Raw genomic sequence first — 25941 nt, 5'->3', positions numbered from 1 at the left:
GACAGTGTCCATCTGAAATCAAGAGAAATTCACACATGATTTGCTGGATCAGAGAACACTATTATCAAGAGTCAAGTGGACAGCCTAAAGCCTTGAACACACCTGACAAGACCTCACAACAGTTCTTCTGCCCTCATTGACATACACAGCCTCATCTCTGTGGCCTATTTTGGGAAAATGAGAATTTGACTTATCATGCCTATTTTTTTCCTTTTATGTAGTGACCAGAACTTCCATGTCATTTGTGATTCTCAAGACTCATCCTCATCCTCAAATTCTGTTTAATTGTATTCTTTCTCTATGCTCTATTTAACTCACCAACCATGTCTCTTTATTTTCAACTACTTATTTGTAATTTTCTCTTCTCATTAAATGAAGCCTAGTTCTTCCCTTATAACCCTGCTTCTCATACCAGCTTTCGAGAGAAGGCTATATTCCTGTCACATCACTTAAATTACTGGGATTGAGGTGGAGTGATGTTCTGTTGCTTCTCAATGTCACTTCTAGAGCAGTCTCCTTCCTCCTCCCTAAATTCCCTAGCTGTGATCTCATGACGCTGGTAGATACCACCTGCTACTCCTCTTTACAGAAGTCTTCCACCAACCTCGGGTCGCTTCCTCTCTTCTTTAAAGATTTTAGATTTATCTTCCTGTCACTCTTTCCAACTCCATTCTTGACATATAGTATGGTAATTTCAACATCCATAGAAATGTCTTCAAAAACTCTATTTGCTCAGTTACTTGACTCCTCTCCTGCAAAGATCTCATTTTCCACCATGAAATAATTTCATCATCTTGTGATGTATGTGAACTGGAAATATTTAATATGGTATTGACATTTGAGTTTTGATGTCTGTATATATCTTTAGATTAATAAATTTTCTATTTTCTATCTATACTGCTGCTGCTGCTAAGTTGCTTCAGTCATGTCCAACTCTGTGTGACCCCATAGACGGCAGCCCACCAGGCTCCCCCATCCCTGGGATTCTCCAGACAAGAACACTGGAGTGGGTTGCCATTTCCTTCTCCAATGCATGAAAGTGAAAAGTGAAAGTGAAATCACTCAGTCATGTCCGACTCTTGGTGACCCCATGGACTGCAGCCTTCCAGGCTTCTCCGCCCATGGGATTTTCCAGGCAAGAGTACTGGAGTGGATTGCCATTGCCTTCTATCTATACAACTAACATAAATTCTTTGCTTACATCAACTTTTTAAGTTATCTCTAATCTTATCACCTTGGTAAAGCATCCAGAGAAGTGTGTAGGATAATATATTCAGTATTTCTCAAAAATCTATTAATATAGAAATAAATCTATATTTCTCAAAAATGTATAGTAAAAGAAACAGGACTAGAAATAACTGAAAAAATGCTACTTCTGTATTACTATATTTTTTATTTATAAATAATGTTTAGTAAGACATACCAGGCTAATGAATATTAATGCACTCTTTGTTGCTTTGATAAAATGAGACTCTGTATTGTTCAGTTTAGGGCCCAGGTCTGAATTGTCTTTATTTTGTTTTCTGCATCTTTTTTTTTATTTATTCAAATATGAAATAGTGTGTGATTCATGTTGAAAAGCATCTATTCTAGTAAAGTAAAATTATTCAAAGTATACCTTAAATTTCATTTTTAAAATATTCAGTTATTTAAAAATTTCTATTTACTTTATATATATAGTATATCTTCTTTATTCATGGGAAAAAAAAGCTTTTGTTAAAATGTAATCCAGTTACTTGCTGGCAGCACCATGAAATTACTTCTTAGCTATGTTGTCAGTTTGAGCCTTTCATCATCAATTGTGAAAAAAGTTAATGACATCATAGCATTATGGACAAATCAATAGAGTGTGTTAGTGTTTCAACTAATTCTCAAATAAATCAGTTATTCTTTAGCAGAGTCAGAGACTAAATAATGAATTATTTCAAAGTACCTCAAATCCAATTATAATTACAAATTGTAATTTGTTTAGAGGAACCAGAGTGAAATGGCTGTCAGATTCAGTGTCTGCCTCTCAGAATACCTTTTCCTTCTTAAATTACATTTTCCAATGCAAGGAATTAAGATTGTTTGAAGAAATTTATACTGACTTTTAAGCACCTGTTAATTAATAGCTAATTGTTTGATTTAAATTGAACACTAAGACTGAGCTTATTTATTTTTACAGGGTACTTAATGTGCCCAGATACTTAAACAGTTGGATTGAACAAATGTACCTCAGGAATTAAGAATTCTTCCTGGAAAGAGGTAAGAAAATATGCATGTATGCATGTTAATAAGTTTTGGTGAAAATTTTAGATTCACTAGTATATTTCTTTGGCATGTAATTTAGAATGTAATTTTTTAAAACTAAGGGCACTTTCTATTTTCATTTGTATAATTTCTATTCTGTGGAATGATTTGGTTATATGAGAGGGCTCCAACATGTCAGACAAAACCAAAACAAACAAACAAAAAACAGTTTTTAGGGAAGCCTGCCCTGACCTGCTTACTCACTCAGTCATGCCCCACCCCATGCACTATAGCCCGCCAGGCTCCTCTATCCATGGGATTTCCCAGGCAAGAATACTGGAGTGGGCTGCCATTTCCTCCTCCATTTAAGGAAGCACATTGCCACTTTAAAATGTCAAGATCTGGATTGCTAATCTTTTACTTTTCTTTCTTTCTTTTTTCTAAAAAAATTTTTATACTTAGGATTAGACTGGGTTTGCCATGTTCCTCTGGAGCCACAGAGTAGAGATAGCTGGTATTATGGACAGATTGCCATCCAGAAAGATCCTTTGGCTAGCCTGCCCCTTTATATTTCCTCGACCACATATGGTTACTATCAACTAGAATCCATTCCCAGGTTTAAGAGCCAAAACCGGAGGGAGGAGTCAGTTTTTAATGTGTTATGCTATCTTAATTATGACCTAAAATGTGAGATACACCCGTGGCGGATTCATGTCAATGTATGGCAAAACCAATAAAGTATTGTAAAGTAAAAAAATTAATAGCACAAAAAAATAAATAAATAAAATAATAAATAAATAAAAATTAAAAAATAAAATAAAATATGACCTTTAAAATAAAATATGGTTAGGAAATCTGAATATATTTATATTGACTTTTTAAAATCCTCTTTAACTCTAATTGTTGCTCAAACACATTTCATTGTATCAAGAAAAAAGAAAATTTATCAACATTAGACTTATCACTCCCACTGCATTACATATATTGCTATTGGAAGGAATGAAAAAGGAGTGAAAACATATACTTAAAGATCTATGAGTAGTAGTATGAGATTAGTAGGAAAAAATGGAATATTTTAAAAATAGTAATAATAATACAATAATTTATATTATATAATATATGTAATTATATAATATTTTAATAAATTAATAAAAATTTATTCAATTTTTTTCCTTATGGATCTTTGAGTAGACTGAAATGTGTGGCTTATCAATTTTAGTTTGACTTTTATTTTAGTAAAACTAAAGGTTTTCCAACTTTATTGGATACCTTTGAATTTAACTAGGTGATTATTTCTACTTAATATGAACAACTGCTTTTTTTCTAGATTTTTCATATTTAGTATCAAGAAAAATAAGATTCTTATGAAAACTACATTATGATTGATATATGGAAGCTTCCCTTATACATGAAAAACATTTACCGTGTAAGGTGAAAATTCACTGACTTGAGATATACATTGGAATTGTCAAAGTTAATATCAAGTCAGTATGTTTTTTTTTTATACAGGACAAATCTCATATCTTTAGTATTGGCAGGGCAATAAACACTAGTAACCATATACATATGGTTATATATATATGTGTGTATATATATACATATGTATACAAATTATATCTATATATATGTATACATATGTATATATTCATTTGGGGCTAGGTTAATTCTTAGCCTTTCACAAAACTAATTTCTTGGATTATATTTTTTATTAGTGCATCATATACACAGACAGTAAACATTTGTTATCTTTTTTAACAAACAAGAACACTGATTTTCCCGTTACAATTGTCTCATGAAAGTGAAAGTGAAAGTGAAGTTGCTCAGTCATTTCCGACTCTTTGTGACACCAAAGACTGTGGCCCACCAGGCTCCTCCATCCATGGGATTCTCCAGGCAAGAATACTGGAGTGGGTTGCCATTTCCTTCTCCAGGGGATCTTCCGGACCCAGGGATTGAACCGAGGTCTCACGCATTGCAGACAGATGCTTTAACCTCTCAGACAACAGGGAAGCCCACAGTCATCTCATAAGGCACCAATAAAGGAGGTATGGTTCACAAAGTGAATTTTCTGGGTCCCAGTTGAAATCTGTTCCAAATTTGAAGATCAAAGTCATACATAGTGGTGGTTGTTTAGTTGCTAAGTTGTCTCCGACTCTTGCGGCCCCATGGAGTGTATCCTGCCAGGCTTCTCTGTCCATGTGATTCTCCAGGCAAGAATACTGGACTGGGTTGCCATTTCCTTCTCCAGGGGATCTTCCCTATCCATGAATCATACATAGACTTGATTTCAATGTCATTGCCATCATTGTCTTAAACGTATACTTGAAAGTCAAGTTAGTTTTCCAAATTTAATTTATAAAAACATCAGCAGTCCATGCAGAAGAGTCTTAAATCACTGGAAACAATTAACAGTGTACACATTGGACTAAAGTGAGACAGGAACTGGTAGTCAACTCATGTAGAATTTATAAAAGTCAGAATAGTACCTTCAGCTAATGCCTGATCAAATAATAGAACTATTTGCAGAACTGAACTTAAAATTCTCGGCTTTGAGTGATACATATACAAACTGGGGTAGATAAATATCAGTTTATTTGAAAATGCTATCTGGCTATTTCAAAGTGGGAGCCCCAAGACCTTTTTTTTTTTTAATCAATGTCCATTTTCATGACAGTGCTACTTTGTCCTTTATTTATTCCTTTTTTCTTTCTTTTTTAACAGAAGCAACCTGAAGGAGAATTTTTGCATGTAATTTTTTTAAATATTTAATATAAATAATAATTTTAAAGAGTAGACAATCAAAATTTTGCTTATCTTGCTAAATCTATTATTTAATGACTTATTTGCTTAGGGAATTCCAAGATCCCTAACACTTTTTCCTTTCCTGACTCTGAGAACAGATATGCAAATATTGACTGTTTCCTAGACATGGCTTCATATAAGTTTGATTCTAAACAAATTCTAGGTTGAATATATATGAATACTTTACTAGGAAGCTCATGACATAAATTTTAAGCATTCATAAAAAAGTAGAAGACAATTAAAAGAGATTGTAGTTAGGAAAATGATGTACTGATTTTGGAAGAGAGGAATATGAGATAAAAGTCCACATTAACTAAAAAAGTTTAAAATGTGTGGGTAAGAAAGAGGATACAATCAGAATGCTAAAAAAAAAAAATTAAGAGTAGTATATACAATTCCTTACTTTATTTGAAGTTCATTCTCTTATGACTGTTGAATAACTTTGGCCTGTTTTATAAGCTAGAATGAAATTATACTGCAGACTCACATAGTCTGGATTTTAAGGTGAATTATTATGTGACCTTGAGAAAATTATTTTACTTTTATCAAATTTTCTCATTTATGTATTGGACTAACAATTTTTTTTTAATTTTACTTTCTTACTTCTTACATATTTTACATATTTTGAAATACTTCATTATTTACTTTACAACCTGAATTTTATAATGTACAGTACAGAATTCCCTTTCTGTGACTACTTTACAAATTACTTTTTTTTACTTACCTTATCTTTCAAAAGAGTTTTACTCTTTTCATGGATGTTTAAGTGTATAATTTTTTTTTACTTGAAAAATATTCTTTATTCTATATGCCTCCCCCACCTGCCAATTTAAGGAACAGACAATATTTATTTAGTGAGTGACTAGAGGAAAGAGTAAGAACATTTATATATATGTAAGTTGCTGATAAATTGAGTTAGAACAATTTATAGCATTTAAATTCTTTAAAGGATGTCAGTATTTATTAAAGACTTTAAAAAAAATGATGAATCCTTTTGACTCAAAATAGTCACCTATTAATTTAGCTGTTATTTAATTATGATTTTAAAATAAATTCTCTTCAGTTTTTAGCATATTAGTGTTTCAGTATTTAATAGCCACTTCTAAGATTTTTCCAAGAGTTAGAATATCTTTTCCTTATCAGAAAGGGAGAAGTTGAGCTAAGACATTCATGCTGAACTGAGCTCTTACTTAGCTATAGTGGCAAGAACCTTGGTGACCTCGGCAACTAGGCAAGCACTTACCTTATCATGCTGGCCACATATTAGTGTCCACAGGATCAGAAGGAATGCTTATGCATAGCTTTTCTCCTGAGGCATTCTAGTACATGCCTACCTTCCTCTGTACTGAGGGTGGGATTGGAATGGCCATGAGTAGAAGAAGAATGTTTCCTACCTCTTAGAAAAATTTAATTGTCTGTAATGTTTGCACAGACTCTACTTCAAATTCAGACTGACTTATTACTTTTTCTGGGCTAATAATTCCTTCTTTCCCTAAACTGTGATTTTTTTTCTTCTATCCTTCTTAATCTATGCTAAATGATTTTAGGTCCACAGAATGTCTGAGCCAGCAGGGATTTAAGAGATCACTTCATTGTTTACATAAGGAAACTAAGGCCAAGAAAAATGTAATATAAGTCACAGACAGTAAGAACCTAAATTCTAAACTTTCATTCTCCAGTTCTATCCTTTGTGTCATCATATCTTGCTTTTAAAATACTACTTTGCTGGATTTTCTTCCTCTTTCATTTTAGGAGTATCTGTTAATTCAGAAAAGGTTGGATAATAAGATAAGCACATACGTACTGTGCTGCCTCAAGTTCAGTTCAATTCAGTTCAGTCGCTCAGCCGTGTCTGACTTTTTGCAACCCCATGAAATGCAGCACACCAGGCCTCACTGTCCATCACCAATTCCTGGAGTCCACCCAAACCCGTGTCGATTGTGTCGGTGATGCCATCCAACCATTTCATCCTCTGTCATCCCCTTCTTCTCCTGCCCCCAATCTTTCCTAGCATCAGGGCCTTTTCAAATGAGTCAGCTCTCTGCATCAGGTGGCCAAAGTATTGGAGTTTCAGCTTCAACATCAGTCCCTCCAATGAACACCCAGGATTGAGCTCCTTTAGGATGGACTGGTTGGATCTCCTTGCAGTCCAAGGGACTATCAAGAGTCTTCTCCAACACCACAGTTCAAAAGCATTAATTCTGCACTCAGCTTTCTTTATACTCCAACTCTCACATCCAAACATGACTCCTGGAAAAACCATAGCCTTGACTAGACAGACCTTTGTTGGCAAAGTAATGTCTCTGCTTTTGAATATGCTATCTAGGTTGGTCATAAATTTCCTTCCAAGGAGTAAGCATCTTTTAATTTCATGGCTGCAGTCACCATCTTCAGTGATTTTGGAGCCCCCCCCAAATAAAGTCAGCCCCTGTTTCCACTGTTTCCCCATCTATTTGCCATGAAGTGATGGGACCGGATGCATGATCTTAGTTTTTTTGAATGTTGAGCTTTAAGCCAGCATTTTCACTCTCCTCTCACTTTCTTCAAAAGGCTTTTTAGTTCTTCTTCACTTTTTGCCATAAGGGTGGTGTCATCTGCATATCTGAGGTGTTTGATGTTTCTCCCAGCAATCTTGATTCCAGCTTGTGCTTCTTCCAGCCCAGCGTTTCTCATGATGTACTCTGCATATAAGTTAAATAAGCAGGGTGACAATATACAGCCTTAACATACTTCTTTTCCTATTTGTTGTTCCATGTTGAGTTCTAACTGTTGCTTCCTGACCTGTATACAGGTTTCTCAAGAGGCAGGTCAGGTGGTCTGGTATTCCCATCTCTTTCAGAATTTTCCAGTTTATTGTGATCCACACAGTCAAGGAACAAACCTTTTAGGGGAATGGCATTTTATGGCTGGCTAAATATTTGTTTTATATTCATAGCTGTAATATACAGATATATATATGTAAATATATGTGGAATGTGTGTCTGGGTTACTCTGTCAGTCATGTCCAACTCTCTGGGACCCCGTATACTATAGTCCACCAGGCTCCTCTGTCCATGAAATTCTCCAAATTCTCCAGGCAATAATACTGAAGTGGGTTGGACTGTGAAGAAAGTTGAGCATTGAAGAATTGATGCTTTTGAACTGTTGCAATTGGAGAGACTCTTGAGAGTCCCTTGGACTGCAAGGAGATCCTACCAGTCCATACTAAAGGAGATCAGTCCTGGGTGTTCTTTGGAAGGAATGATACTAAAGCTGAAACTCCAGTACTTTGGCCACCTCATGCAAAGAGTTGACAGTACTGTACATACATGAAACCACCCCTACAAGCAAGATTCAGAGCGTTTCTTTACCCTGATAAGATTCCTTGTGACTTTTTACTCTTTTTGTACTATGCATCAGTTTGCATTTTATACAAATGAAATAAGTATACATGTTTGTGTGTGTGTGTGTTTTACTTAGCATAATGATTTAACAATTTACTGTTTTGTACCAGGAGTTCATTCATTTTTTATTGCTGAACAGTATTCCATTGAATAGACATACATTTGTTTATCATTCACTGGATGGTGGATATATCATCTCTATCTTTTGACTCTTACTGACTCGAGAATCAAACCTGGGTCTCCTGCATTGCAGGCAGATTTTTTACCATATGAGCTACCCAGGAAGCCCATATATATATATATATACATACATACATATAAATGTAAACAACTATAAATGTTTCCAAATTAATTTTCTCAGCATTTGTATGCAAGCCTTTGTGTGGACATATGTTTTCATTTCTCCTGGAAAAATGCAGAAGATTGGATATTAGAGTTGGTTGGTAGGTGTATATTTATTATTATTATTATTTTCAGAAATGACAGTTTTCCAAAGTGGTTGTACCATTTGTCATTAGCCTGAGCAGTGTATGAGAGTTTCTGTGTCCAGACTCTGTAAACTATCACTCTTGAACCAAATTCAGCTATACTTATAAATAAAGTTGTATTGGAACACAGGCACACTCATTAGTTTATGAATGAGCTGCTTTCAAGGTACAAATGCAGAATTAACTAATTGTGACAAAAACCATATGGCCACCAAAGATTAAAATACTTACTATCTGGTCCTTTAAACAAAAAGTTTGCTAATCCCTGCTCTGTATCCTCACAAACCTTCATGTTTTCAGTCTTTTTAATTTTAGCCATTTTCATGTGTATAGGGTGATATTTCAGTGGGTCTTTAATTTGCATTTCCCTGATAAATGATGACATTACATGTCTTTTCATTTATTTGCCATTTGTATGCCTTCTTTTCTAATGTTGGTGTTCAGTCACTAAGTTGTGTCTGACCTCATGGACTGTAGCACACCAGGCTCCTCTGTCCTCCACTATCTCCCAGAGTTTGCTCAAACTCATGTCCGCTGGGTCAGTGATGCAATGTAATCATCTCATGCTCTGCCGCCCCCTACTCTTTGGCCTTCAATCTTTCCGAGTATCAAGGTCTTTTCCAATGAGCCAGCTCTTTGCATCAGGTAGAAATATTTTCTAAAATTTTAATTTGCTTTAAGTCTTATTAATTTTGATTTTTAAGAGCATTTTTATTGTCTAGATACAAGTTCTTTTGTAGATAAATATGTTTTGTGAATATTTTCCTCCACCTAATAAATTTAATTTTTTTAAGTTTCTTTTGAATAGCAAAAAATTTAATGGGGAGCACGTGCAATATTTCATTTTTTTTCTTCTTTTATGATTGTTGGATACTAAGAAATCATGCTTATCCCAAGGTTACATTTTTTTCTCCAATATTTCTTCTAAGTTTTATTGTTTTAGTTTTGAAGTACTATGACACATTTTGAGTTGATTTTTACATGTAGGGTAAGTAAGCATCAAGATTAATCTTTTATTCCATGTCAATGTCTACTTGTTCTACCATCATTTGTTGAAGACATGTTTTTCTCCATTGACTTACCTTAAGAACTTCATGAAAAATCAATAGCTATTTCTCAATTATCTAATTTTCTCCATTGAACTATGTGTCTACCCTTTTGCCAATAACACAGTGACTTGATTTTTGTAGCCTTGAAATTAAATTGTAAGGTGATGAACTCAGCTACATTTTAAATTTTAAAATTTCTTTGGTTCTCCTAGATTGCTTGCTTTCCCATAAAAATTCCCTCCCCTTCAAAGAAAGGGTTCATGAAATTTTAATTATAATTTTGTTGAATTTATAAATCAACTTATGTTTCTTTAGACATTTCATTCCTTATGTATAATTCCTTTGTGGCCAGAGAACACACTCTGATATCAATCATTTAAAATCTACTGAGGGTTTTTTTAAGTCCCACCATAGGTACTGCACTTTATATGTACTATGTGTTTACTGATTTATTTCTGTCTAGTTATTCTAATAAAATCTCTTACTGTGATTCGGCAATTTTAATTTTCTTACTTTAGTTCTGTCAATTATTGTTTCTCATACTTTGCGGATCCTTTATGAGTTCATACATGTTTATGTTCAGTATATCTTCCTGCTGAATTGATCCTTCAAACATTGTGTGCTGTTTCTTCTTATCTCTGCTAATGCTTATGCCTTGATGTCTATTTTAGATGATATTGACATAATCAGCACAGCATTCATATGCTTAATACTTGCATCTGTTTATTTTCAAGTCATCAATTTAATGCTGAAATTGAACATTTAATGCATTCTGATTTCTGTTCTTTTACCACATATATCCCTCAATTTTCTATCAAAAAAATGGGAAGGCTTTTAGGATATGATATATGTCCCTGGTAATCTGGCATGTAGTTATGTTATGCTTTTTGGGATTTGTTTTATTTTGTGATCTTTGCAGTTAGTAGTAAGCAGACCCTTTTAATATGAAATCCATGTCCTTCAGTTATGGTAAATATATAAAGATTTTTATACCTTAATATGGGAATTCCCAGGTGGTGCTAGTGGTAAACAACCCACCTGCCAATGCAGGAGACGTGGAAGACATGGGTTTGATCCCTGGGTCGGGAAGATCCCCTAGAGGAAGGCATGGCAGCCCACTCTAGTATTCATACCTGGAGAATCCCATGAACAGAGGAGCCTGGTGGACTACACTCCATAGAATCACAAACAGTCAGGGATGACTGAAGTGACTTAGCACACATAGTTTATATCTCTCTCTGCATATAGAGAGATATTAGTAGATGGAGATTGAGATATATATATATAATTATCAAGAAATATATAGATAGATTTGTAAAATATATATAAGAAGTTATATATTGTATATATTGCAAATGTTTATGTTTCTTCCCTGAATTTTCTGTCTCTCCAGTCTATTAGTCCTAAAAATCTGGTATTTGACTGCTTTAATTAATCCATTCATTTTCTTTTACTTCTCGTCTTCCATTTCTTTTTCTAGTTGTCATAATTTTAAGTGCTAAGAGCTGTTTTTGGTTCTCAATTCCTTTTTTCTTAGAGTCTGTTTGCTTATTTATTTTGAATAGGTTAAGTATATTTTCTTATTTCTGGAGAAGGTTCATTATAGTTTTCAGATGTTCATGTCTTTCATTGTCTGTTTTTTTAAAATTCCTTCAGTTGCTATATTGGAAATTTTTGTTCTCCACTCAGGTTGTCAGTTTTCCTCTTGAGTCAGGTAATTCTGAATTGTCCATCAGTAAGATGTCAAACCGTTTTTAAAAGCATTGTGTGGGTGGGATTTGGGTGGGAGAGATTAGAGGCTATTTTGTGTATCATTAGATTGCACTTTGTATTGGCCAGAAAGCAAATCAATCTTTTCACTGTGGACCACCAAATGATGATATATGGGATACTTTCTCTAGTGTGGCTTAGCAGGAAAAATTACTGACACAGATTGCTGATATTTTGGGAGAAAATGGGGGAAATGTTGACCTCCTGATTTTTATCCTGGTAAGGTATGCCGCTGATCATTGATCATCTTCCCTTTTCTCTAGAGTTAAGTGGATTTTCTTTTCTTCAGAGGTCTTCTAGCTCCCCTTTGTCAAGTTTATGTGAATTCCTTGTTACCAAATTTCCTTAAAGTCTTACATTGCTGTGATCACTTTTATCATTCTTTTTATCCTAGTGGTTGAATATATTTCTTTTTGTTTGTTAATTCTCTTATACCTCTACTCAGGCTAAGAAAGAATGAAGAGGTGGATTTGTATGTTTAATCCTCTTAACAAATAATCAGATTTGTTTAAATAGATTTATTTAACTTACATATAATTATGAGTGATGGTTATGTTTTTTCCAGAGATTTGATAGGCAGAAGAAAGAATTTCTTAAGTTTCTCAGGAAGAAATATCCGCACCAATGATTAATTATGCTTTCCTCCCTTGTGGCCATATCTTGAGAATACTTTATAATTTATTGTCACCTTTAGTATATGAAGAGAAAAAAAAAAACTTCACATTTGTCCATTTTAATACATGCTAAGACATTTTACTAAGAGATTTGATAGATGAGGGATTCAGAATTATTGACTGAACTGATGCTTTGAGATTATCTGCAGATTTCATTATTTATGTTATTTCTATTCTCCTATTACCTTAGATAATTATCTATAGCTTAAATGCGAGTATAGATGAAAATACAGTTATAGCTCATCTGGGTTTCATCAAAACTGTATCTCTGTTGGGACAAAGTGGACTTTGGAACAACTGATGTCTGGAAGTGCTACCCATAGTCATCAGAGATTTGCCTGAGGTCAGAGACAGTTGCTGTGGAAACTATCACACTCCACTCTTTTTAGTGAAACCTTAACCAATAGCTGTTAGCCAAAACTGAAAATAAGAAATGAAGAAAAAAAAATGAAGAAAAAAGCAGAATGATGTGGATATTAACATTAGTTGAATTTGTAGACTGTTGTACATAGATCCATATAGATTAATTCTTATGAGTGGAGTTTCTTGAAAAATTAGTTTTAATCTACAGTATAAACATTAAGATCAGATCCTCATGTTTTTGAGGAATTTAGGTCCACATCATTCCAAATACGTGGTCGCAAATTCCTTTGAACTTTCTTTGTTAAGGACAGTTACGTTTTGTTTCTAAAAGTGAAGCCAAAAACATTCAGACTGAAACATAGAATTAATTTTTAATCAAAAAAGTACAGCAGTTCAGATGAAATTATTTAACAGTTTGTATTTTAAGTAGTGTTTTTCTCAATATTATTAAAAATATCAAAAAAGTGTATCAAATGTTATTCAGAAAGCCAATTACTGAATAATGTGACCAAAATGACATGATTTCAAGTGGTGTTAAAGCTGTAAATACACTATCAAATTGCCAAGTTGGGGATGCTTTATGAGGAGGAGTACTTAGGAGTTTTGTAGTGAAAATATATCTTTTTAAATGATGGCATTTAAAAGATTTTTAACTTAACAATACTCACAACTCTAAATTCTCCTTGTATAGTGACTAAAAGCTATAAAGGAGTTCAGTTCAGTCCCACAGTCGTGTCCGACTTTGCAACCCCGTGGACTGCAGCACGCCAGGCCTCCCTTTTCATTGCCAACTTCCAGAGTTTATTCAAACTCATGTTCATTGAGTCGGTGATGCCATCCAACCATCTCATCCTCTGTCATCCCCTTCTCCTCCTGCCTTCAGTCTTATCCAGCATCAGGATATTTTCTAATGAGTCAGTTCTTTGCATTAGCTGACCAAAGTATTGGAGTTTCAGCTTCAGCATCGGTCCTTCCAATGAATATTCAGGACTGATTTCTTTTAGGATGGACTGGTTGAATCTCCTTGCAGTCCAAGGGACTCTTAAGAGCCTTCTCCGACACCACAGTTCAAAAGCATCAGTACTTTGGTGCACAACTTTCTTTATAGTCCAATTCTCACATCCATACTTGACTACTGGAAAAACCATAGTTTTGACTAGACTGACTTTGTTGGCAAAGTAATGTCTCTGCTTTTTAATATGCTGTCCAGGTTGATCATGACTTTACTTGCAAGGAGCAAGTGTCTTTTAATTTCATGGCTGCAATTACCATCTGCAGTGATTTTGGAGCCCCCCATAATAAAGTCAGCCCCTGTTTCCACTGTTTTCCCATCTATTTGACATGAAGTGATGGGAGCAGATGCCATGATATTAGTTTTCTGAATTTTGAGTTTTAAGCCAACTTTTTTAATCTTCTCTTTGACTTTCATCAAGAGGCTCTTTAGTTCTTCATTTTCTGCCATAAGGATGGTAACATCTGCATATATGAGGTTATTGATATTTCTCCTGGCAGTCTTCATTCCAGCCTGTGCTTACCCAGCTCAGGGTTTCTCATGATGTAGTCTGCATGTAAGTTATATAAGCAGGCTGACGATATACAGCCTTGATGTACTCCTTTCCCAATTTGGAACCAATCTGTTGTTCCATGTCCAGTTCTAACTGTTGCTTCCTGATCTGCATACAGGTTTCTCAAGAGGCAGGTCAGGTGGTCAGGTATTCCCATCTCTTGAAGAATCTTTCAGAGTTTGTTGTGATCGACACTGTCAAAGGTGTTGGCATGGTCAATAAAGCAGAAGTATAGATTTTTCTGGAACTCTCTTGTTTTTGCGATGATCCAACAGATGTTGGCAATTTGATCTCTGGTTCCTCTGCCTTTTCTAAACTAAGCTTTAACATCTGGAAGTTCATGGTTCATGTACTGTTTGGAGGATTTTAAGCATTACTTTACAAGCATGTGAGATGAGTGCAATTGTGTGGTAGTTTGAACATTCTTTGGCATTACCTTTCTTTGGGATTGGAATGAAAACTGACCTTTTCCAGTCCTGTGGCCACTGCTGAGGTTTCCAAATTTGCTGACATATTGAGTGCAGCACTGTAACAGCATCACTCTTTAGGATTTAAAATAGCTCAATTGGAATTTCATCACCTCCACTATCTTTGTTCATAGTGATTCTTCCTAAGGCCCACTTCACTTCACATTCCAGGATGTCTGGCTCTAGATTAGTGATCACACCATCATGATTATCTGGATCATAAAGATCTTTTTTTTTTATGATTCTTCTGTGTATTCTTGCCCCCTCTTCTTAATATTTTCTGCTTCTGTTAGATCCATACCATTTCTGTCCTTTATTGTGCCCATCTTTGCATGAAAAGTTCCCTTGGTATCTCTAATTTTCTTGAAGAGATCTCTATTCTTTCCCATTCTGTTGTTTTCCTCTATTTCTTTGCACTGATCACTGAGAAAGGCTTTCTTATCTCTCTTTTCTATTCTTTGGAACACTATAATCAAATGGGTATATCTTTCCTTTTCTCCTTTGCCTTTCGCTCCTCTTCTATTCACAGCTATTTGTAAGGCCTCCTCAGACAGCCATTTTGCCTTTTTGCATTTCTTTACCTTGGGGATGGCCTTGATCCATGTCTCCTGTACAATGTCACGAACCTCCATCCATAGGATGGACGGAGGTTCTTCAGTTCTTTCTTCAACCATAAAAGGAGTATGGAAATACGAAATGAAAAAAATAAAGGCATGTTTAATCACAGAGTATTTCCAGGATATCTAAGATCAGTCACACCAATAGAAAAATCAGTTGCAGTTCTATAATTAAGAACAGCAGTCAAGAAGTCACTCTGCACTTTGACAACTATAGCTACTATGTAGACTGCAGTACTGCCATAGATTCATCTGGTAAGGAAATGATGGATCAATCTATTGGAACACATAGTTATTACCAGATAATCTGCAAAACTCATCCATCCTTTACCATGGATCTCATCCAACTTTTATACTAGTTGATGAATATGATGCTCAAATTCATGATTAAAAAGAAGATACACATATTAAAGTGGCTATTTTGAAGAAACTACATGAAATGTTTTTATCAATTGCTCTGCCAAAAAGCTTAATTTCAATCATCCCTTTATCTAGCTAATTCCATATAACCTTTCATGTCTCAGCTCAGCCTTACTTCCGCAAAAAACCCTTCATGTTTTACAGTATCATCACACTTACAACTTCTTATTCAATGGCTACTTCTATACATTATATTTTCAAATAAGTTGGAGATTGTGATTCTCTATTTACTGTTTTATTCACCAGAAGTTACTCAGTTAATATGTTTATCATTTGATTAGTTTAGCTTATATTTAAATATTATATATTTTGTTTAATTACTATCATGATTTCTTGCTGCTTTCAGTAAAATATGAGAATACCTATGAAATTGGCTTTGACATAAATTGTGCATTTATGATCATGTTTGAATTATCAAATCTAACCATGATAATGACTATTATATCACAAAGCTTTTACAAAGCTATCCTTAATGTATTATTGACTTATTTTCAGAATCATTATAAAAATCCTTGATTATGATAGAGTTAAATGTAACCAAAGAGGAGTAAGGAGTATACTATATAGTAAAAAAATAAATAATATGTAATACTTTGAGTATCAGACAGTGTAATTTTCTTACTTTACTTCCTAGTTGCTTTGTTTTACCAAAGAAAGCAAAGTTAGAAAAGGAAAAGTTTTTAAAATTATTCCACACAAATTTTTTAGGTATAAGAATGAAAAAAATGAGAGAAAAGCAAAATGATTTGTCCCATGTAAGACAGTCAGTAGAAAGCATAGATATAGAAGTCAAAATTTTGGAAGCTATAAAGATATTTTTTCTACTGCAAACATGTGGACTTCATTTCAGTTATTTCCCTTCTTAGAAACTGTATTCTTTACAAAAGTTGTGCCTCAAGCAAAAAATGAATGATAGCATTCATGTTTTGTGAATGAAGTAAAATCCTTACCTCTACAGCCTAGTCACTTAATGTAAGAATATCCAACAAAAATAGCAAACTTAATGCCACTCATTTAACAAAATGATACTGTCAGCATTTTGATTAAATGATACTGTCATCTATTTTGAATCAAGAGACCATTGTCTTATAGATAAATTCTAGAACAGTTGCCAGTCTAGACTCTGAAGTTGGATGGTGGTGCCTTCTAAATTAAATCCTTTCATATCCCACAGGCTGAGATCATGCACATCTGAGATGTGTTAGTTGAAATTCCACACAATCCTCAGTTGCCAAGTTTGCATAGAATGAACATAATACTAAAAGTAAGGCAACTAAAAAAACTTAACATTAAAAATGAATATTATACAAAGGTCCTACATACTGCAGTGGGAAGAGAAGGGCCCCTAGCATTCACCATTCACAGATTTAAACTTGAAGTTGAACTGTTTTTAATTCCAAGAGAAAATTGTGAAGGTGGGGAAAAACGTTGCAAGATTGAGCAACCAAAAGTGAAATAAGTCAGACAGGAAAGACAAGTGCTGTGTGATCTCACTTATATGTGGAAAGCTGAAACAAAGTAGATTGGTAGTTGCTAGGGATTGGGAGTAGGGGAAATAGAAGAATTTGGTTAAAGGATACAAACTTCCAGTTACAAGATGAATAAGTTCTAAAGACCTAATGTGCAGTGTGGTTAATACTGTACTGTGTACTTGAAAGTTGTTAAGAGTAAATCTTAAATGTTCTCACCATACACATATGCACACACAGACACACACACACATAGTTATAATGAAAGGTTCAGTTCAGTCGCTCAGTTGTGTCCGACTCTTTGTGACTCTGTGGACTACAGCAGCACTCCAGGCTTCCCTGTCCATCAACAACTCCCAGATCTTGCTCAAACTCATGTCCATTGAGTTCGTGATGCCATGTAAGGTTAGAGCTGTGTTAACTAGTTTTATTGTGATAATCATTTCACAATACATATGTGTATCAAGTCATCATGTTACAAACCTCAAACATACACAATGTTATAAATGTCAGTTGTATCAAATAAAACTGAAAAAGAAAGACTGAGTTACCAGTTGATACATAGGTATTATTTGAACAGCTTTCCACTGGGGACATATAAATACAAGATGTGATTCTTTCCCTTAACTATCTGGCAACTTAATTGAAGATGTACTTTTCTCACCATTTTATCAGTTCAGCTTTCATTTACAGAATATTTAGAGTATTTCAGATATTATAATAAATTATTGGTACAAGAGAAATAAAAATAAGTGCCTACAATCAGAGCAATGTCATCATGGAGCAATATAGTAAAACTTTCAATAAAATATGGTAAGTGCTAAGATGGCACGGTGCCCACTTCTCCGTCTTCACTTAGCCTTCGTATAACTCCCATAAGAAGAATATAGAGATCTAATTTATTTAATTATGGTGATAAATATAGATAAATAACCTAATATAAAACTGGCCAAAACATACAAATAGGAATTTAGAGCAGACCAGGCTATAATATGCAGCAAACATAGAAAAGGATGCTAAAGCTTACTAGCAGAACCTGCCAACTGTATAGCAGTAATGAGATGCCATTTTTCTTCCATCAGGTTGATGAAAATTAAAAAGAGGAAATCTAGTCAATGATTCTAGGGTGCCAGGAAGTGGGTCTACTCATTGCTGGAGGGAATCCAAATGGACATGAATTCATGAAAACTGATTAAAAAATAGCTACTAAAATGAAAATGCATATATTTTAATAAAATAATAGCTAACAAGTAGGGCAAATCAACAAGGACAACAGGTAAAAACTTGTCCGAGAGTATCCAGATGTTTACTACTGGGGACTAGTTAGATCATGTGGTTTTAATCTGTACTGTTGAATACAACACACTGATTAACAGCACGGTTCAGATCTATGCATTTGACTGGAAGCCTATTCATGATTTATGTTTCATGATAAAACAATTTTGCTAAACAGTATTTATGTTATGATGCTGTTTTTGTTAAACTGATCACATAAAACTCAATCTATATGATATATAGCCATATATGTGTTCATCAGTGGAAAGAAAGATGTGGAAGAGGCTACTGCTGACCTTAGCAACCTGAAGGAAGGAGGTGATATAGGCAATTTAATTTAAAATTTTCCCCTTACATAACTTCTTGACTTCCCTGGTGGCTCAGATGGTAAAGTGTCTGTCTACAATGTGGGAGACCCGGGTTCAATCCCTGGGTTGGGAAGATCCCTTGGAGAAGGAAATGGCAATCTACTCCAGTACTATTGCCTGGAAAATCCCATGGACAGAGGAGCCTGGCAGGCTACAGTCCATGGGGTCGCAAAGAGTTGGACACGACTGAGCGACTTCACTATATAACTTCTTATATTTCCACTAGTTGAAGTGAATACATGCTGATTTTGTCTGAAAATATTTATTCTAAAACAAAATATAGATATTTTGGAAAACAGTCAGATGAATGCACTTGAAAAGTTTTTGGATTACTAATTGTAATTTATAGACGTGTGTTTTTTTCCCATCCATTTGTACAGATAATCAAAAATTTGAGAGTATTACTCCTAAAATTAACATATTATAAACCAAAATAGAATTGTTTGGGGTTTTTGCATTGATTTGTGAAGTAGTTTTCTTTCATCCCACCTACTAGTAAGTATTTTGGAGTAGGTAGTATTGTAACACTTTACAAATGACTTTCTCTAGTCTATACACCAAATGTAAGAAATACCGTTGAATAATGTTCAGAAAGAGGCCCTGACAAATCTAGATAAATCAGTATGCAATTGTGAGACAGTAACTCCAGCTCCTTTGAGAAGATATTCTCTCAGTGCCTGACGGGAACTGTGGTTAAAACTGTGACAGTGATGCTTCACAGCAGTGATTGGTCCAGATGTTTGAATTTTGATTATGTTTAAGAAGGAAACATTAAAAATATGTGCTTTAATTATAGACATGGAAATAATTATTTCTCTGCCTCATCCATCACCCTGCCAAGGCTGAAATTTTTGTAACTACTGCTTTGTCCAGTGCATTTGTGAATAGACATTCCACAATTCTGCTAGAACTGTTTTTAAATTGCTACTTATAGATGATTTGCCTCGAGAAATATGTAAATAAATACTCCCATACATACATTAATATATTCACTGATTATTTCTCTACTAGCTGCTCCATATGAAAAGCTTTCAAAGAACCAGAGAAGTTATTTTTCATACTAAAATAACCAACAAAACATACTCTAAGCTTTGACTTTTGATATGCATCCAAATGTCTTTGACTGTTAATGGCTACTTCTAATTTTCTAATAGACAGAGATACATTTCCTATCACTTATATATTCTTTTTAAAAATTGATTGATTGATGTATAGATACACATAAGTTTCAGGTATACAGCCTAATGATTCACCATTTTTAAAGGTAGTACTCCATCTATAGTTATTGTCAAGTATTGGCTATTCTTCCTATGCTATACAATATTTCTATGTCAGTTCAGTTCAGTCACTCAGTCATGTCCAACTCTGCGACCCCGTGGACTGCAGCATGCCAGGCCTCCCTGTCCATTGCCAACTCCTGGAATTTACTCAAACTATATATCTGCGTCGTTTTCTTGTCTAGTAGCTTGTACCTCTTAATACCCTACCTCAGTCCTGTGACTTTTATGCATTCTTTATTTATATATTTTGCAACTACCAACTTTGGGGAACATAAAGTGACTAATGCTCCCTACCATTATAAAGTTTAATGAGAAGAAATTAGGAATATTTTTAATTTGTGTGGTTTTTGCTTCCTACACATTTTTATATATTGCCTTCAGCTAAATAAATTATTGTGTGTTGGCTTCATTTTCAGAATAAAGGATACCAAATATTCTAAGTTTTATCTACGCAGGTGATTATTCTGGACCCATGGTTTTCACTAAAAAAAATGCTGCATATCATAGTGATAGACTTTTTTTTTTAAATCAAGCATCAATATACGGCGATCTAAATTAATTATTTAAATACACTCATGAAATTAGCTATAATTTACATCAGCAATTTCTATATCAAATCTTAGTTAAACCATATATCATAATACGCACATATGCTACTTTCCCATTTTACCTTCCAAATTAGCACTGACTATTAGGCAGCATTTAACATTTGTCATGCTTATCTTCACAGCTGCAGTGGCTCTAAAGGTGACTAAGAATGGGAGAAGAGTTTTTTGTAAAGAGTAGAAAATAAAGGAAAATAAGGATTGATTCTCCTTTGCTTGTTGAGTGGTTGGAGGTAGATAAGCGGATTTGTAGTGAGGTCATCAGTCACAATTGGATGGTAATTTGAAAATGGATTAGTTTAGAAGTAGCAATTTCTGCTCCATGGGTTTCAGTGAAAAAGTCTGCCTAATTCTGTAAGAGACCTCATAAACTGGCAGAGATCAATGCCTACCTAATGTGCCATTATGCACTGGGCACACTTCAGTGATTACAGCACAGCTGTGGCTGGGTTTTGCTTGATATTCTTTAGCACTTGCACCACAGGTGCTCCACACGATTATTTTGCCCAAAGGAATAAACTCTTCAGGGAATTAAAGTGGACAAGAGAGGTTTTTCTTCCTAAGAAGCTTTTCACTTTTAAACTGAAGAATGAACAGTGTCAGATGTCAGTAATGTCAGCACAGTATCAAATAATGACTAAACAACTTATGAGAAGGAAATCACCCTCTATTACATGTGTGCATGACACTTTCTTATGTTTAAAATTTTATTGCATAAAACTACCTGGCGGTGTGGCTTGAAAGAACTTGGTAATACAAATTCCAAGTTGGAAATGTTTACTGTTATAAAGATTATAGTTTAATAAATAGATGGACATTTTGAGTTATTTTACCTGCCTTTAATATTTTATCCATTGTTCCTACCCATAATACTTGCAAGCAACAATGAAGAAATCTATGGAGTATAAAAATCTAAGGATTATTAGCAAAGGATCTCATATTCAAATTTTGTTATAAGTTCATTTGACTGAATTCCTTTTCATTCTTCCTTGCCAGCTAGTTTACATGGCCTATAAGACAAGCTAAACAAATGTAAGAGCATTATCACGTATGTTGCTTGCAAGTATTATGTGTAGGAACAATGGATAAAATATTAAAGGCAGGTAAAATAACTCAAAATGTTCATCTATTTAGTATAAATGAATAAATTCTGCTTTATACTTTTAAAAAAGGAGTATCAATATTATTTATATGAAACTTTCCATTTTATATTGCTTTAATTTTGATATGACATGTAATGAAATGGTATGAACAGAATTCCAGGGTAATGCATCATCACACAGAAAGAAATTTATTGAGAATAAATTATGATTCATTTCTTGGCATTTGTTGGAATAATATCTGGTATATGTTCTGAACCCTTTCATGTCCTTTTTTCTTCTTCTTTTATTTAAGGTAGTTGATGTGTTTATAGTTAATAGCCAAATTTATCAACAACATCAGATTTCATTCTACTGTCTGAACTGTTCTAGGGAAAAGAAATAAAATTTGATTAACCAAACAATAACCATTAAGATCTTAGGGGCAAACAAAAGGGTTTCTTATCCAAATTATTACTCAGTCTACTCATGGATCAGAAAAGAATATTCATCTAATCCACAGTTAAATATTAATCTCTAAATTAAGTATTCCTCAAAGAGGTAACATACTACCTTGAAATAGTTCATATAACAGTTCATAGGAATTCCCTGGTGGCCCAGATAGTAAAGCGTCTATCTACACTATGGGAGACCTGGGTTCGATCCCTGGGTCGCAAATATTCCCTGGAGAAGGAAATGGCAACCCACTCCTGTACTCTTGCCTAGAAAATCCCATGGACGGAGGAGCCTGGTGCAGGCTACTGCCCATGGGGTCACAAAGAGTCGGACACAACTGAGCGACTTCACTTTCACTTTCTTTCATATAACAGGGAAGGTGACAGTCTATTTAATACTTTCAAAGAATTATGTTCAAACTTTAAGTGGATAATTAATTTTGAAAAAGGAATTCAGAAGAGAACTGTTGCTGTGGTTAGGGGACTCACCATGCCATTTGGAAAAAAAAAAAAAAAAAAAAAAACCTCATTGGGAAAATTGGTGAAAACAGGCATTTTGAAGTCTGTCACATGAAAGGAAGAGGAAGCTTCAGCTGTGTGAATCCACCAAGAAGTACTCGGAATACTTCATGGCTCTTTAGACATAGATAAATAGAAAGAATAAAAATTCAGCTTACAGAGAAATCTGAACGCTATAATGAGTGGAATGAGCTATATTGAAATTACTTACAAAAGGTAATCCTTCACCAAGGGTATTGAGTTCAGAGACAAATGCTTTGGGTTCTAAATTAGCCATGGATACCGGCATATTCTTTAATATTTTGTGACATTATTGTTTAATTCATAAAATAAATGGGTTAACCCTATCTTAAAATAATAGAGGTTATCTCATAGGTGCCACTTATTTGGTTGACCTAAACTTAGGATTAATATATACACATACTATATATTAAATGGGCTTCCAAGGTGGTTCTAGTGGTAAAGAACCCACTTGCCAAGGCAGGAGATGCAGGAGACATGGGTTCAATCCCTCATCTGGGAGGATCCTCTGGAGGAGGGCATAGCAACCCTCCATGGCAACTCCAGTATTCCTGTCTGGAGAATCCCATGGACAGAAAAGCCTGGTGGGCTACAGTCCATAGCGTTTGCAAAGAGTCAAACAATTCTGAGTGACTTAGCACACACATATATAAAATAGATAACAAGGACATCCTCTATAGCAGAGAGAGCTATACTCAATATTTTGAAATGAACTTTAAAGAAGAGAATCTAAAAAAGAATATTTATATAATCTGTTCACTTTGCTGTATACCTGGAGCTCATGCAACATTGTAAATCAACTATACTTCAAAAAATAATTTTTAATAAAGTTTATATGAAATTTATCTAAAGTTTATCAATGAATAGATAGATAAATAAATACTTTGTGTGTTACATTTTTGAAATGATCAAGATGGAAGCATGCATTGCCTGAAGGATAGGAAAATGAGACTCCACATTGTGTTTATCTATGGAGGAAGTAATGATTCTCAAAGACAAATATTGGAATATAGAAAGTAAATTTTTCTTTCCTTCCTATTTTTCTAAAACCAGCATTGATTCTTGTTATTGTTTTTGTATGTTATCATGAGTTTAATAAACTTAATCTAAATTTGTTAAATACTCACTCTCACCATCCTGTCATAACTTTCATCCTTTCATAACAGTCTGCAAGGCAGGCTGCAGAGGCACATGATGAGGCTGCAGATATTATGGCAAACCTTTAACATCTAAACATGTTAAGGAGAATTCGAATTGTCTTGGTGTAACTGGTTTACATGATGGCACACTGGACCAAATATGGAAGTACAAGTTTTTCCAAACTTGCCTCCATTTAATATACATAATGATAAATATGAAAATCACTGGTTTGGCATACTTTTCAAGGTAAAGAAATACATAGAGAAGGATTAAAATAAACACATTGAAGAAATTGTTGTAGAAATTTAGCAAAGAAGTTAAAAAGGTTTGCATTATTTGAGACTACAGTAAGTAGGAGCCTCTGTCAGAATGGTAACTGACAGTTCCTCATTAGTTCGTTCTTAGCAAACCGATCCAATTAGACGTCTCAACAACATTTTCTAATTATTGAAAAATGGGAAAGAAATGCTTCACATTTGAATCAAGTGGAATACCACCTTAAAAGAGAGCATATACTATTACTACTAATAGCAACAGATATAGCAGGCTATGGGTTTTCAGAAATAGGTTGGGGGAGTCCAGTGAAGAACAAAAAGGAATCAGACCTGGTGGAAGAGGATCACTTTTCCCATGATATTTTTGGCTGAATGAATCTAAAAATACATCTTCTGAGTGGAGTTTGGATTAAGAGAATGGTAAAGGAAAAAGAGAGATGATGATGCAGTGGAAAACCAAAATAGATGATCCTTTTCAGCTTTCAAAATGCTAGGCTGTAGACGGTTTGGCAATAAAAATTAAGAGAATATAGCAAGTTTATTCATAACAAAGTAAGATAATGCAAACTTTATTGAGTTTTTCTATTCATTGAGAGGTGAAAATAAGTTAACTCTGGTATAACATAGACAGAGCAAAGCTAGGATGGTGCCTGGTATGTAGTCAGGGAGAGTCATTTTTTAATTGAATTATCCCACTAATTTCAATAGATCCTAAGTTAAATACTTAGGGAACTTCTTTGCTCTGTGTTTGTGTGTCTTAGAGAAAATACATATGTTTTCTAAATTTTTGCTTTTATTTCCAGAATTCTGGGAGGTGGATCATAGAGGATCCTGCTGTGATTTATGTCTGAGAGTGTTTTGCCTATGTTCTCCTCTAGGAGTTTTATAGTTTCTGATCTTACATTTAGATCTTTAATTCATTTTGAGTTTATTTTTGTGTACGGTGTTAGAAAGTGATCTAGTTTCATTCTTTTACAAGTGGTTGACCAGTTTTCCCTGAAAAGATGCTCAACATCACTCATTATTAGAGAAATGCAAATCAAAACCACAATGAGGTACCACTTCACACCAGTCAGAATGGCTGCGATCCAAAAATCTGCAAGCAATAAATGCTGGAGAGGGTGTGGAGAAAAGGGAACCCTCCTACACTGTTGGTGGGAATGCAAACTAGTACAGCCACTATGGAGAACAGTGTGGAGATTCCTGAAAAAATTGCAAATAGAACTACCTTATGACCCAGCAATCCCATTGCTGGGCATACACACTGAGGAAACCAGAACTGAAAGAGACACATGTACCCCAATGTTCATAGCAGCACTGTTTATAATAGCCAGGACATGGAAACAACCTAGATGTCCCTCAGCAGATGAATGGATAAGAAAGCTGTGGTACATATACACAATGGAGTATTACTCAGCCGTTAAAAAGAATTCATTTGAATCAGTTCTGATGAGATGGATGAAACTGGAGCCAATTATACAGAGTGAAGTAAGCCAGAAAGAAAAACACCAATACAGTATACTAACACATATATATGGAATTTAGGAAGATGGCAATGACGACCCTGTATGCAAGACAGGAAAAAAAGACACAGATGTGTATAACGGACTTTTGGACTCAGAGGG

General features: G+C 34.5%; 1 protein-coding gene across 1 annotated transcript in view; it reads left to right on the top strand.

Moving 5' to 3' along the window:
- SEMA3A (semaphorin 3A) overlaps positions 1-25941 on the top strand; it is a 556686-nt gene that overhangs the window by 175121 nt on the left and 355624 nt on the right. The window contains exon 2 of the mRNA XM_005679076.3: positions 2168-2247. The gene's annotated coding sequence lies outside the window, so the exon portion shown is untranslated. The remainder of the gene's footprint in view (positions 1-2167; positions 2248-25941) is intronic.

Source organism: Capra hircus, chromosome 4 (assembly GCF_001704415.2).
Source record: "Capra hircus breed San Clemente chromosome 4, ASM170441v1, whole genome shotgun sequence".
In the NCBI taxonomy this organism is placed as follows: Eukaryota; Metazoa; Chordata; class Mammalia; order Artiodactyla; family Bovidae; genus Capra; species Capra hircus.
Note: the sequence above shows the minus strand (reverse complement) of the source record. Positions and strands in the feature narration are given on the sequence as shown.